This window comes from Molothrus ater, chromosome 22, assembly GCF_012460135.2.
Source record: "Molothrus ater isolate BHLD 08-10-18 breed brown headed cowbird chromosome 22, BPBGC_Mater_1.1, whole genome shotgun sequence".
NCBI lineage: Eukaryota > Metazoa > Chordata > Aves > Passeriformes > Icteridae > Molothrus > Molothrus ater.
Window position 1 is genome coordinate 3,246,525 of NC_050499.2, and position 14,416 is coordinate 3,260,940.

Sequence of the window (14,416 nt, forward strand, 5' to 3'; positions counted from 1 at the left end):
AGCCTCTGTCCCAGGAGGAGCAGGCACAGTTTAGCAGTAATGATGAGGAGGGCTGTGTGGGCAGACAAGTGGGGTTATCGTGCCACGGCAGGACCAGAGGCACAAGGAAAGGGTGTAAAAGTGGGTGTGGATCTGCATGCAGATCCCTCCGCTGGCTCATCCAGCACTGCTCTGCCACACACAGACATCCCGAGCCAGAGGCTGCATCCAAGTCGTCATCCTTAATGACCCTTGATGGACTTTTCTGCCATGGTTTTATCTAATTGCTTTTTGATTATTGCTGTAGTATGATGGATTCTGGTGTGAGGCTTAAGACAGTGGCTGCCAGGGTAGGAAAACATTATGGTTTGGCTGATGGTGTATTTACTTGTAAGAGGTCTGATCAAGAGGTCTGTGTGGTGGGAATCCCTCATTAATCTCAGGATTAAGCTGGGTGCTGAAAGCTGGATCCTATGCAGAGCTGGAGTCCTGAGCTGAGGCTGAGCTGTCATTTGTGGGGCAGGTGACGCCTCAGTGCTACAAGGCAGATCCTGGGGAGATGCCTGGAGGATCCTGATGTGGCCACATCCAGGATATCCCCCATGATCTGCCCATTTAACCCCCGTGGCCTCCCTGGAAGAGGAACAATTGCAGTCACTTGTCTCACAGAACTGCAGGAGGATAAACACATTCCAGACGTGAGGCACTCAGAGGCAGCAGTAATCACAGCTCGTATCTGCACTTAAGATAGATGAGACACGGTGGCCTGATGTGGCAGAGGTCTCATGAGATCATCTGTCTATACATCAGCAGCAAACCAGCAAAGGGACTCTGGGAGAAGTCTGGTATATTTGGGTATATTGATTCTCCCTGGCTCTTGGCAAGGCTTAAAACAAGAGGACAAACATCTGCAAAAATTATCCAGCTTGGAGAGGTGCTTGTCCCTGGGAAGGGGAGACATCCTCCCGTCTCAGAGGTTTGTCCATTAAGCACATTGCCTGCCATCTTCATCCTCCCTGGAGAGGAGGCAGGGGATATTTATTGGTTGGGCATCAGATCTGGAGCCTAGCTGGAAGGCACAGGGAGAAGGGGGATCCTCTTGGGTGGGAAAATCTCTGTCTGCTTTTGTTCTGCCTTGTTCCTCCCCTGACCAGCTTCACGTGCTGTGAGATTGCTCCTGTTAGCCTGTCCTCATGTCACCTCATTAATGGAAGACCAGAGAGCTGTGTCCTCTCCTGGCCCTTTTAGCAGGGAAATACCTCTCAGAGGGAGCAGATGGTTCGTGTAAGGCTCCTTCTGTGTTCATCCTGAGTCTTGTGTCTCTGCTCTGCCTCTTTTCTGCTTTGGAGATTTGCTTTGAGCCAACATGAGTGGTGTGTCAAAGGAGGGAAGTGAGTGCTCCTGCTGTGTGATGGAGCTCAGAGCCCAGCCTGCGCTGCCAGCTCTGCATGGGATGGGGTGGGATGGGAGAATGGGATGGGATGGGATGGGATGGGATGGGATAGGATAGGATAGGATAGGATAGGATAGGATAGGATAGGATAGGATAGGATAGGATAGCATAGCATAGCATAGGATAGCATAGGATAGCATAGGATAGCATAGGATAGCATAGGATGGGTTTGGATGAGTTGGGTTGGGATGGCCAACGTTGTACATGCTGTCCCACCTCACTTTAGTGCATGTGTCCCTCCTGTCTTTTGATGTCTGGGTGACTCAACAAAGGTTCAACTGACACACTTGATGGCCAAGCCCCTTGTCCTCCTTCCTAGAGGCAGCTGCAGGCCTGGGCTCCACTGTATTAACTGGAGCATTTCAACTGGCTCCAATCCTGTCGGCAGCTCAACCATCCCCTTGTTTACTGTTGAAATAATTACTGCTTTGCCATAATATTAGCTCTGAGCCGTGACTCCATTACCATTATCGCCGGAATATTACCCATTTATTATCTCCCAGCAACCCTGGAAGATGAACACTAGGCTTCAGAGACCAATTGTTTTACAACAGACAGGATCTTGGTGTGCATTGTTTAATGAGGTAAACTACATTATAGCCAGCATTAATTTGGCTCCGGTGCTCTCCACTAAATCATTGTTAACCTGTAAATCTGCCACCACTTTTGATACTCCTTTAATCAATGTGTGCCAGACTGAGCAGCTGGGCAAAGGGTCAGCAGTGGTCCAGCTCTGCTTGTATCATGTAGGGTATACAAACAGGAGAAATAAATAGGGTGAAGTGGCCATGGAGAAGCAGGACTTTGGGATGGACACTGGTTTTTTGTGTGGTTGTGGTGATGGAGGCAACCGGCATTGCCATGGGTTGCTTAAGAAGAATGTGGACCCATATGACCACCAGCAAGATCCGGACAGGGATCAGGGGAAATATTCAGCCTGTTGAGTGCCAGCAGCTTCTCTATCAGCTCCCATGGGAGAGGGATGTGGCCCAGCAGGGGACAGAATCTGGTGGAATCACTTCATGAGTTCCATGTTGTTCTTTCGCCAAGGAATGACTAAAACTTGGTTAGCATGACATGTGGGGAGCTTCTTTTAGCATTTCCCTTCCTGATACACCCTAGTTCCTCCTGCTTGCTCAAAGCAATGGGAGATTATGTACTTTTATGTGTATAAAAGTAATATTTTTGGCTCTCTGCATGGTGGAAATGAACTCTTGGAGCTGATTTTGCATATTTGGCATAGATACCTCTAAAATATGCATCTTGGTACAAAAATAACAAGACCCCTTCCAGCTACAAATGAGGCAATGTCTTTCCCTTAAAAAAAGGTGTGGGGGGGGAACCCTCTTGGTTTCAAGACATTCCCTAAATGCAGCTTTGCAATGTCACACTTTCCCAGTTTGCCAGAGGCAGAGAGGGATCTGCTCCTCATCACAGTTTGGGGAAGCAGCTGCCTGCTGCCCTAATAGGGGGCAAAACCAGGAAGCCCTGCCTGCACCCCCAGATTTTATCCTGTGTCTTGTCCTCTTGGTCCCTGACCACCTTTCCCACAAAGGTGGGACCCACTGAGGAGTTGCAAATGCCCTGATCTGTGCTCTGCATGGCATCTCCCTGCAGGAAGGATGGGATGTGTTAATGGCGTGGTGGGACAAAGAGGACAAAGCCCAACACACCAGCAATGTCAGCTTTTTGTTGGATTTTCCTTCTCTTCTTTGCTGCTGAACACAACTCCCTGTTTCCCTGATAAATGCGTGGCTTTGTGTTGCTCCCTGCCTGGGACTCTCCTTTCATTCAGCTGGCCTGGGGAAGAGCAAGGGACAGGAGTGTCTGAGATTCCAGAGATCTCCACGCAAATTAAAACCTTTTATCAGCCCCTAATAGCTGTGCAAACTAATTATATTTGGGCCAAACTTTGCCAGCGACTCCCTTGAGGTATTATTATAAAAATCTGAGCTGTGGAAATGCGTCCCCATTCTGTCAACACCAGGTCGCTCCAGCTATAGAAAACTCTGCTCTGGCTCCTTTTAGCTGCTGTGATGTGCTTTGCATAAGCTGCTGCTGTTGTTTTCGGGAAGGAGAGAGCCTGGCTGGGCTGTGTCACACGTGGCCCAGGTCTGCTGAGCCAAGGACAGGGCTGTGTGCCGGGTAATAGCACTGAAATATTTATTTGCACAAACCCTGCTGGCCTGGCTCAGTTTGTGGCCATCAACGTGGCTTTGGGGCTGTGGGTGCACAAGTGCTTCCATCCCTGGAGAAATGGGATGTGGTGGTGAGGGGTGGGAAGGATGCTGGAGAGGTGGGGATGCTCAAACACAGCAGGCAGGGGATGGGAATGAGCAGCCCAAGGAGAAAGCACATAAGGCTCTCTATGGATATTTTTCCCAGTGCCAGTTCTTTGCTGGGTGTCTCCTTGTGGTTTTGGAGCTGATTTCCACCCAAACTTGTTCCTTCTTTTTCCTGGCATCACCATTTGCTCCATTCCTTGCCTTATAACCTTGCTCCCAAGCTTGCACAGGGCAGGGCACTAAAGATAACCCCCATGTTCACCCACCCCCACTGTCCATAGATGGAGGCAGCACAGGGAAATGCTTTGAGCCAAACTTCCCAGAGGGAAGGAGGATTTTGCCCAGTGCCACCATTCCCCCACCATCCTTGCACTCTTCCTGGGGCGCAGATTGCCAGCTAATGGGGCGGAGCTACTGCGAGCACTCTCCATTAATGGAGCAGAATATAAACAGAATAAAGCCTTCATTTCCCGGGCTGTGATTTCATTATTAATATACTTTACAGTTCACAGGTTGTTCATTTGCTTCCATGTTTTCTCAGCTGGTGTAATCTGCTGCGCAGAGTGAGAAGAGTCATAAAATTTCCATTTCCAGTTGAATGTGCGTCCAATTCGCCATGAAATGTTTCTCTCTGTCGTGAATATTAAGTGCCCGAGGAGTCAGTGGCCCTGGGATTAAGCAGGGCAGGTTGCCAGCCCCTCTCTGTGTCCCAGGGGTGCAAGAGAGAAGTGGCTGCAGGGAAGGAAAGGTGACAAGGCAAAGTGGGGGGACTGAGGGAAAGACCACGTGGCAGAGGGAGGAAGAGGGAAAAGAGGAGGAGAGAAAGTGAGGATAGAAGGAAAGGGAGGAAATCGAGTGGCAAAGAGGCTTTAAGGAGGGATGTGGTGGGTGAAGGATGCTCTGACAGGACTGACCTACACTCACCTCCTTGTTTCCCAGTCCCATCACCTTGACACTTGTCAGGGAAGATGCTGCACCAGTGTTTGCCCCAGTTTGTAAATCAGTTGTTGATGTCTGTGCTCGGTCACTGCCATGGGCCTCAGGGCTGTGCCCTTCCCCTGGCCTGAATATGGGTAGAAAAAGAGTCTCTTTGTCTCTGGTGAGGCTGAGAAACGCTGCTGTGCTTGTAAGGGCAAGGAGCTGGAGAGCCAGAGTGGCTCAGCTGCCCCGTACCAAGCTGGAGAACAACAGTGAAGCTACAGCCACGGAGCTGTAGCACCATTGCAGACACAGAAAAAGGGCTTTTCACATGAATTTGGGGAGGAAAAAAAATCATGTCCTGCTCATGTTAAACAGCCAGCAGGAAATTCGTTGTGTATTTAGGATATTTAATGGCTTGTAGACAAGCAATAGGTTTCTGGGACAAGGAAACAGAAATTTGGGTAGTTGTGGCAGGTGGCCATGCCCCGAGGCTGGGAAGGTGGTGGGACCAGCAGTGCCATGGAGGGGTGCCCACAGCTGCAGCGCCACTGGCAGTGGGCACATCTGGCCGTACATCTGGCACGTTGCTGCAGCTGGAGGTGGTGAGAAATGTGTGCCCTGGTTACCCCTCCCTGGCCTTGCAATAGAAGCACAGGATGTGGTGTCACTGCTGGGAAAGGGGACAAAAAGGGAAATCAGGGTGGCGTGCCCAGGCTGTGGGGGTAACTTGGGTGCTACCCCGAGCTGATGGCATCGTTTCCTTCCGACTCTTTGCTGAAACACTTCAGCCACAGCATTCCTCACTGCAGGGAAAAAAAATGCCTCTTCCTTTCCCATCTTCTCTCGGTCGAGTCAAGATAATAATAGTCTTTTTCTGATCCCCTGAACTTTCCCATCTGCTTGGTAAAACAATGGCAATTCTTTTTCCTCCTGGCCTCTCTCTCTGTCTTCCTCTCTTTTATTTTTATTCTCCTATGGTATAATTTAAAGCCAGAGCAATGCTGTAGCCCATGGGTTTTTCCCCTTCCTGTGACACACTGCTGTTATTTAAAATGGCATTTCCCTTGCAGAGCAATGCCTCTCGCTGCCCTCCCAGCTCCTGTAGCAGGGCCAATACCTACACAGAGGCCTGAGGAGGGGATGATGGGCTCCAAGGAAGGGGCTCAGCCCAGCCTCCAGTCCCCCAGTCTCAGCCACCCAGCATCACACATCCCTGAAATTCCTGTCACAACCACCTCATCCCCCTTCCCCAGACCCAGGGCATCCTCACCAGCCCCCCAGAGCCCCAAACCCATCCAACTCATCACCCCTGCATTTCCCTGGCTTCTCTCAATAAGCCACAATATTGTGAGTGATCCTGCAGAAATGGAGACATCAGTGCCATAAAACACAAGGGACAGAGCAAGGCCACTGGGCTGGAAAATAGCGTGTCTGAAAAAATAAAGACGGGATAAAGATGACGGAGAGGCGACAGCGAGTCTCACCCTGCCATGATTCAGATGACTCTGGGGGGTGAAGAGTGGTCAGGGGGTCCCAGGGGAGAAAGAGGGATGGAAAATATCCCCCATTTGCAGAAAGCTGTGGCAGCCACAGAGTCCGGGCTTGCCATGAGCTGCCTGCTGGGATACGTGTGGAGAAGGGAAAGTTTCCCAGATCCCCATGACTTCTTGCCAGCTCTGGGGATGGATTTAGCCGGCACTTGATGCTTATTTTTTTACTCTAATGCCATTATGCCACTTGCTTCCCATCTGAGGGATATTTCCCTAATGCGGCTGAAATACGGCTTAGCCGAGGTTACAGCCATTTAACGCTTTGCATTGCAATTGCTTCTTAAGAGCTTGTCCTGTGGAGAAAGCCTTGGGGTTTAAATTTCCAGCCAGAGGGACCCTTCGGTCCTGGCTGCCAGCAGCTCTTTTTCACACAAATCCAGAGGAAAGCAGGGTGCCTCAAGTTTGGCAGGGGTTGGGAATGTTTTCTCCTGCACAGCAATGTGGTCACATGGAGTTGTTGGGAAGGGATGTGGTGGATCTCCCATGGAATTTTTAAGGGTTCTTTGCAAAGCACCTGCAGATAAATGACTTTTAAGCTAAAAACTCTTCACAATGGTGCTATAATGGATGGCTCAGGCGACTTGGCAGCTCTGCATAGCATCGGTGGGGTGAGCAGAGTAGGCAGGTGTCCCCGGAGCAGGCAGGAGCAACCTTGGTTCTTGCTCTCCTCGCCAAGCCCTGTGCACCACAGCTTCTCCCAGAGCCAGCGAGGAAGCTGCCAGAAACGGGAAGAGCTCCAGAGGAGCCAAGTTGCGACAGGATTTAATGGAGGAGCAGCGTTCCCACAAACAGGATGCGTGTTTGAGTGATTTTCTCCAGCAGCATCTGTCGCTCTCCAACATCTTGGTAGCATTGCAACAAATTATTTAACCACTACCCACTGTACCCCATCTGTTAGGCAGCCCCTCCACATGGATGGGGCCCTACTTCCCACCTTTCCAGAGGAGCTCACCGGCGAAGGCTGAGCGCCAAACAACAGGACAAATTAAATCAAAAGCGCAGCTTCGGCACCCAGGGGGAAAATGCACATCAGCTTTGACTTATTGCATGGTGCATGCTTACAAGAGAGAAGCAGCGGCTTTTGTCACTGCAAGGGGCCATGAAAAATGAATTAGAGCCACTGCTGGGAGAGGGCATGCAGGAGAATCTTTCATTCCAGCAACGCTGTCCTCTCTCACCTTGGAAGCAGCTACGGGGAAAAAACGACAGGGGGGAAGGAGGGGTAAGGAAAGGAAGGAGAGAGGACTTTGTGTTGGGTGCCTGATTGGATGCTCTGGGCTGTGGAAGAGACCATGGGAGGAAGAGTGGTGCCAGGAGCAGTGCTGGTGCTCGGGCAGGAGCTGCTGGGAGATGCTGTCTCCTCAGGAGCTCTCTGGAGAAGGCTTGGCTCTGTGGGAGCCTCGACATTGATTTTCATGTACCTTTTGCATTTGTTTTTGCAAGGAGGCAGAAAAGCTCCGTGGGAAGTGGCTCCATGCCAGTCACAGCTTCTGCCAAGCATCAGTCCCTCCCAGTGTCACCACAAGGGTCACCCTTGCCTTTCCAGGGCCAAGGAGAAAGGGATCCAGCTCATGCTGGCAATAATGGGTGGGTGTCATTAAGAACAGCTGCCCTCTAACGAGCCCTGCACCCATCTTTGCTGCAAATCTGACACTATTTAAGGTCTTTGTGAGCCGTAGCCATTGCTAATTTGCTCTAACAGGATGACATGTGCCCTCTGGACCTTTTCCTGGGGTCCAGTGTCCTTACCAGCACCCCAGGAGGAGGCAGAGGCTGGGAGAGGCTGAAGACAGTCACTGCTACTTTGCTGAGCCTTGAGCTGCCTCTGAGCTCTCCCTCACACTGAAATAAAAGAGCTCATTCTTTATTCGACTCATTTACTCCTGAGTTAGAGCCTCGTTCAAGGGTGGTTGGTCCCTGAGTTGTTTTGTTTTGTTTCTTTAAATATTAATTTCCATAATCCATTTATTTCCCAAGGAACTACTTCTTGCAAACAAAAGGTTTAATGCTCCTCTTTTATTCCTGGTAACAAATAAGTTGTCTGAGACGTGCAAAAAACCTCGGCAGCAGCGAGCCGTGCGCCGGCTGATGCCACAATCCACACTAAGGATGGAGAGATGCATCCCTGAGGGATCACAGGTGCCACAGCAGCATCTCCCTGGAGGTGCTCACCCAGAGAGGGAGGGCAGCAAGCCAGGCCAACACTGGGAAGCCCCCACAACCCGGGATTCCAATCTTTTGCATGGAGGCGTCTCTGACATGCCTTTTTGAGATGGAAGATTTGAGAGCCGAAGGCCAGGAAGCACAATAGAAGATAGACTGCTTGTACCTCATTGTCTGGAGAATAGATGGGCTGCAGGCTCCCGGAGAATAGGAGCTGCCACTCAGGTGGCTTTAATAGAACAGGCGGCAGATAGATTTCAATAAAAGAAATGAGTATAAATATTGTTAGCGGAGAATAGAGGGAAAGTGAAAAAGATCTTGTTTAACGAGTCACAGTGGGAAACTTTCAAGGACTTTTAAGCTAAAAACTCTTCACAATGGTGCTATAATGGATGGCTCAGGCGACTTGGCAGCTCTGCATAGCGTTGGTGGGGTGAGCAGAGTGGGCAGGTGTCCCCGGAATACTGCGGGGAAGGGCATGGCAGGGAGTCAGAGACTGCTTTGGGTTGGAAGGGACCTTGAAGACCATCTCATTCCTACACCCTGCCACAGACAGGGTCACCCTCCACTAGACCAGGTTGCTCAGGCCCCCAGTGCCTTGCTTTCACTGTCCCTGGAGTTCATGCCAATATATTGACCATGTGTGACCACTGAGTGACCATGGGATGTGGTGGCATCTGGAAGGTCTCTGTAGGTCACCTGTCCCTGTGGCTAGTGAGATGTGTGGCATGTACCCACTTAATAGCAAATATCAGAGTTGTTGTGTGAGGTATGAGCCCCAAGGGTGATCTCAGGGATGCACTGAGCAAACAGAGCCATAAATGTGGGTCCTGACTTAGCTCTAGCTCTGCATTGAGCAAGAAGTTGAAGAACGTGTATTTCCTGCCTTTGTGATGGCTCCCTGTTAGAATGTGCCTGTCAAAATCCCCATGTCCTGACCCTGTGGTCATGGGCAGCCAGAGATTGGCCCTTCAGAAATAGTCACCTGTGCTCATGTCAGCACAAAATCAGGCCTGGGCAGGTCCTCCATTGTATTTTGGAGCAAAATTCAAGGCACCCTCAGCTCACCTATGCCCCAGAAAGTTGGAAGGGGAAGAAAAGCCACAGCACTACATAGCAACAGGCAAGGAGAGGCTCCCACAGCCCCAGGGAGGAGGGGACACTGATACCAGTGGAGAAGAAGGACTTTATGCCAAGGATTTTATGGCCACCCCTCTCCTTCAAAACCTGTGCTGCCGCACACAAGGAGCAAAATTGGCTGTGAGAGTTCCCCAAATCCAATGTAATGAAGGGTCTGAGTAAGGAAAACATGATTTTTTCTCTCTGTTTGATGACACCAGACACAACTGGTGATGATTGCCACCCCTGGGGTGTGAGGATGAGGAGGGAGCTCAGACTGCAGCAGTGGAGTGAGCTCCTGCCAAGCTCCCACATCCCTGAGCACCGTGCAGTGCCAGGCAGGGAGTGCAGCATCCCCTGGGGCTTTGCACAACATCAGGCCATGGAAACATGCTAATTAACATGAAAAAGCATGTCGGAGGAGAGATTTCCCTCCTTGTCATCGGGAAACTTCAAAAACAGTGGCTTGGCCCTGTGTAAGCACGACAGAGACTCTGATGTGCTGTGTGCCCGTTTCTGGGGAGACGGTCCTGCTTCTGAAGGGTTGTGAACATGGAGAACAGGAGGTGTGTACCCCGTACCTCATGTAGGTGTGCTTCCTAAATGGATTGCTCAGCTAAGGGGGGGGGTCACAGATAGAAATGGGCTTGAGCCTGCGGTTCAGGGATGCAATATTCACAAGAGGAGGAGAGGAGTTTGTCTGGGTCGATAGGGTAATCTTAAAAAAAATCATTTTTTGAATGATTGCGCTGGATGGTTTCCAGCAGGTTAATTATCCCTAATCTTTGTCCACTGGAGCATGGCATCTTCAGGCTGGCACAGTGGGGTTGAAAAGAGGGGCTGCACGGAGGAGAAGCTGCCCTAGCTGGGGTCATTCACCTGATCAAAAAAAAATGGGGAAGGGAATTTCAGAAATGCCTGAACTTTGTTCCTGATGTGTTAATGAGCCATCAGGAGAGAGTAATAGTGGTTAATAAGAGCTGAAGCAGGTGCATCCCTCAGTTTGGCTGGGACATGTACTGGTGGCAGCCTTAGCTCTTGTTTACCCACCCACCTGGGGCTGTGTCCTGCCTCCTTTGAGACAGATTTGGGGCGATTTGGGGTGGTTCCTCCCCCACCTACTTCCCCATCTGCTCTGATTCTACTAAATCTCCCATCCTGCTCCCATCCCAGCGGCACTTTTCCTCTCGCTGCTGCATGAAGGAGAGGTGAAGCGGGTCTCGGGTGCCAACAATTCTCTTATTACCTTTGTGTGCTTTATTTATTTACCATAAACTGTTATAGGATGGCCATCAGCACCACATCGGGGTGACGTTTGAAATATATGGCTCTCGGGTTTAGTGCGTCACTCGGAGCTGGGAGTCTGCACGATGTTAATTTTTATTGCCAGAAGTAGCCATAAATTGATAGTTGAGAATTGCTGTAGGGACTGTAATTAACTAGTTACTATTTCACCTCCAAAAGGAGCAATGTTTCACGCTCTTACTTTTACTTATCTGGAATCAACTGCTGTCAACATCCGCTGAAGCCCGTATAAAGATTTATAGACCTTGGAGGTAAATATTGACTAATGGGCAGCTTGGCTTAATGTTCACCTTGAAGGACAATAAATTGTGCTATTGATTGAAGTGAGATGTCAATATCTGCATTGTTGTAAACATTTTAATAAAATTATCTCCATAAAATATTCTCTTTCTTTGGCTCACCCTGGCCACTGGGATCAGTGCCTGGAAAATGCAGCAGCACGGTGTAGAGGGCAGGGCAGTGCTTTGGGATCACTGGTGGGACTTTGAGCACCCAGAGACCAAACCTATTGTGGGACCACTGTTGAGGTTGTGCCTTTGGGCTTTAGAGGTGAAAAATCTTGCAGCCCTGGCTGGCTCAGCTTGATCTGAGGTGCAGGGAGTTGGTATGGACACAGGGAAGAGCTCCAAGGAAGGTTTTTCAGTGGCATCACAGGCAGTCTTCAGCCAGGGAAAGCTGTGAGCAGTGTCCTAGAGACCTGAACATGGCTGCAACAGTGAGCCAGGGGACAGTGGCATGTAATTAATTTGGGAACATGTGTTCACTTTCTGATGAGTTATTATCTTGTCAGAGGCTCAATGGAAGCAAATGGGGAGGAGGAGTCAGAAGGGAGATGAGTCAGGATGGGAAAGGGAGGAGAAGTGAGGGAAGGAGAAAGGCATGGAGGGAGGAATATGGATGCAGGAGGCATCTGCCCACACCTCATTGCATCCATGCTGTGTGGGACCCCAAGCACAGCTTGGCCATCTGTTGGTTTGCCTTGGTGCTCTGTGCCACACCAGGACCTCGCCTCTGTGGCTCCTCCACATTCATGATGGTCAAACTTCCCCTTCCCTGAGGCTTTTAACAGAGATCTGCAGAGCAAGTCCCAAATAGTGCGTGGTGGTCTGTGTGCAGCCTCCTGCTCACTGAGCACAAGGACTCAGGCTCTGCTTTCCCATCTCCCCTGCTCACAGTGGGTTAGTTCATCATCCTTGGCTGATGAGCAAGGATTACACTTGTGCATCGTCCATGGCCATTCCATTTCTAGCCTGTATTATATTATTAGTATTAATAATAATAATGATGGGTGCTGGCTGTGCTAGTTTTCTAGCTCCTGAGGAGATGAGAGAGCTCTCCATTAATTCCTGCAATATTTCAGCTCCTAATTGTGCTCAAGCAGAGACAGCCTTGGAAGTTCCCACCATCAGTTCAGGCAGAGAAGGATTGGTACCTCTGGCACAGCTCCTGGAGCTGCAGGGCTCTGGGCAAGCCTTGTCCTGAGCTTTCCCTAGTTCCAGGTGCTTCCAGGATGTGGTCCCACAGAGTGAAGCAGCTTTACAGATCTGGTTTTCCTTCAAAGACACTTGTATAGGAGAGGATGGGGGAATGTTGTCTTAGTCACCTGGTGTCACCAGGGGGCAGGGACTCTTTATGTCACCTAAATATTTGAGATGCTGTAGCTGTCACCAAGGAGGCATCCCTGGGCCAGAGCCTCTTGCAGGGATGGTATCTCTAATGCTGTTGTCATCTGAGCGTGACTCATATCACATTGTGCACAGGACAGAAACAGGAGTCATCTCCAGCTCAGAGCATCCTGTCCCAGTCCGGGGCAGGCTCTGTTTGGCTGTAGCCAAATTCCCAGGATGTCAGACCCTGAGTCCCTGAACTTTGAGCTCTGCCTCTCCATCAGCTGATTACTGTGCACATATCTCAGACTTCAGTGCAACGCAGGCACAGGGGAAACCATCATTCCCCAATTTCCTGAGCTTTTGCAGGTGGAAATCTGACCCTCGCAGTTACTTTAATGAAGTCTTTTTTTGGAGAACAAAATGCACTCGAGCTGCTTTGCTCCCTGATCAAACCAGGCACACAAATTATGGCTTGACTATGGCAAGAGCTAATTCTTGCCGTGTGTGAGCCGACTCTGCAACTTGGGAAAGGGCCTTTGGTGAGTTGGGAAGCAGTGTTATCTGAGCCTTTGCACAACCCAGAGTCAGATTTGTGCACGGAGCATCTGAAGGCCACCGGCTGTGTCCTTACTTTATCAGCAGGCAGCGCTGTGCTACAGAGAAGCTGATTCTAGGTCAGCCACAAAAAGGAATTTTTTTCCCCCTCTCTCCTTTTTTTTTTTTTTTTTTGCAGTGCTGCAGGGCTGCTGGATGTAAAGATGTAATTTTTGTGTCTCTAAAGGATATTGATTTTGGGGTAACGCCTTCATATCTCACCCTTCAGTTGCACTAAGTACTGATGAGCTCAGCGGTTTGCACCACCAGCCACTCAGGTGGGAATTTCAGCACAGGGCTGAGGACACTGGTGCATGTCAGCAATTCATCAACAGGAAAACTCACTTCACTCCTTTGCAAAGCCCCAGAGGGCTGCCTTCCCAGTTAGATCAGCCTGGAAAGGTGGGGTGTATGTATGCATGCCTGGCGTCCTGAGTTCGGGGAGCAGAGGACATGCAGAGTACCAGGGATGCTGTGTGGAGGTGGCAGCTGCGAGTGCTGGTGCAGGGAGAGGGAGCCAAGGTGGGATTTCATCACGGCTGAGCATATTTGCACTAGTTTGAGTTGACAATAGTGGCACCTGGGACTGCAGCAGCAGGATCCTGGCAGATGCCTGGGGTGCTCTTGAGCTGTCCCAGGGCATTACAGGAACACCATCGGTGCTGCTCAGCTCTTTCCATGGTGGATGGTGAAGTCTGACCACACTACCCCTGCAGCATGGGAAAAGATGCCATAAAAGCATCAGCCAGTGGGAAGCAGCAGCGTGTGCCCTGCTGGGAGCCTCCCACGTGTGGATGTTGCATGCATTTGTTAGGAGCAGGATGCACACGGTTGACCGGCCAAGCGCGGCGAGTTGTGGCCCGTCAGGTCACGCCAGCACAGACAGCGGTGTCTGGGTGGGAAGCCAGGGCTGGCCGAGCTCACAGCATCCCCCTGGGGACCAGGGACCTGTGCTTGGCCTCTCTGCCATTGGCACTCACTCCCAGAAACAGCTGTCCAGAGCTAATTTATTTCCTAATGCTGCAGCAATGTTAATTTATAAATTACACTGGTAATTCGAGCTATTATTAATTTCAGATGGTGTAGGGCAAGCCTAATTAAAATATGACACCAATTGCCACACATATGTACCAAGGACTACCGTTTAAAATTTATAGGAATATTAAGTGTGACACAGGGCTTGGAGATGTTCCGTGCAGTAATTACAGCATCCTGGCTGCAGGAGATCCAGTGGGGAGATGTAAACAACAGGAAAGGGAGAAATTGTCCCTGTTTTGGGACTGCAAAAAGTAATTTTTGCTGCTTGTTTGGGGAAGAACCTGGGGAATCTCGTGCCCCAACCTGCTCCTGGCCAGACAAGCATTGGATGTTTTTCCAGAAGTGTGTCAAAATAAAGAGAGCTCCTGCAAGGAATGGGGGCTGAAAGATGCCAGAGTG

The 14,416-nt window shown here is 50.2% G+C and overlaps 1 protein-coding gene across 4 annotated transcripts in view; it reads left to right on the plus strand.

Moving 5' to 3' along the window:
- Positions 1-14,416, plus strand: part of NTM (neurotrimin) — a 389,377-nt gene that overhangs the window by 365,427 nt on the left and 9,534 nt on the right. The gene's annotated exons all lie outside the window — the stretch shown is intronic.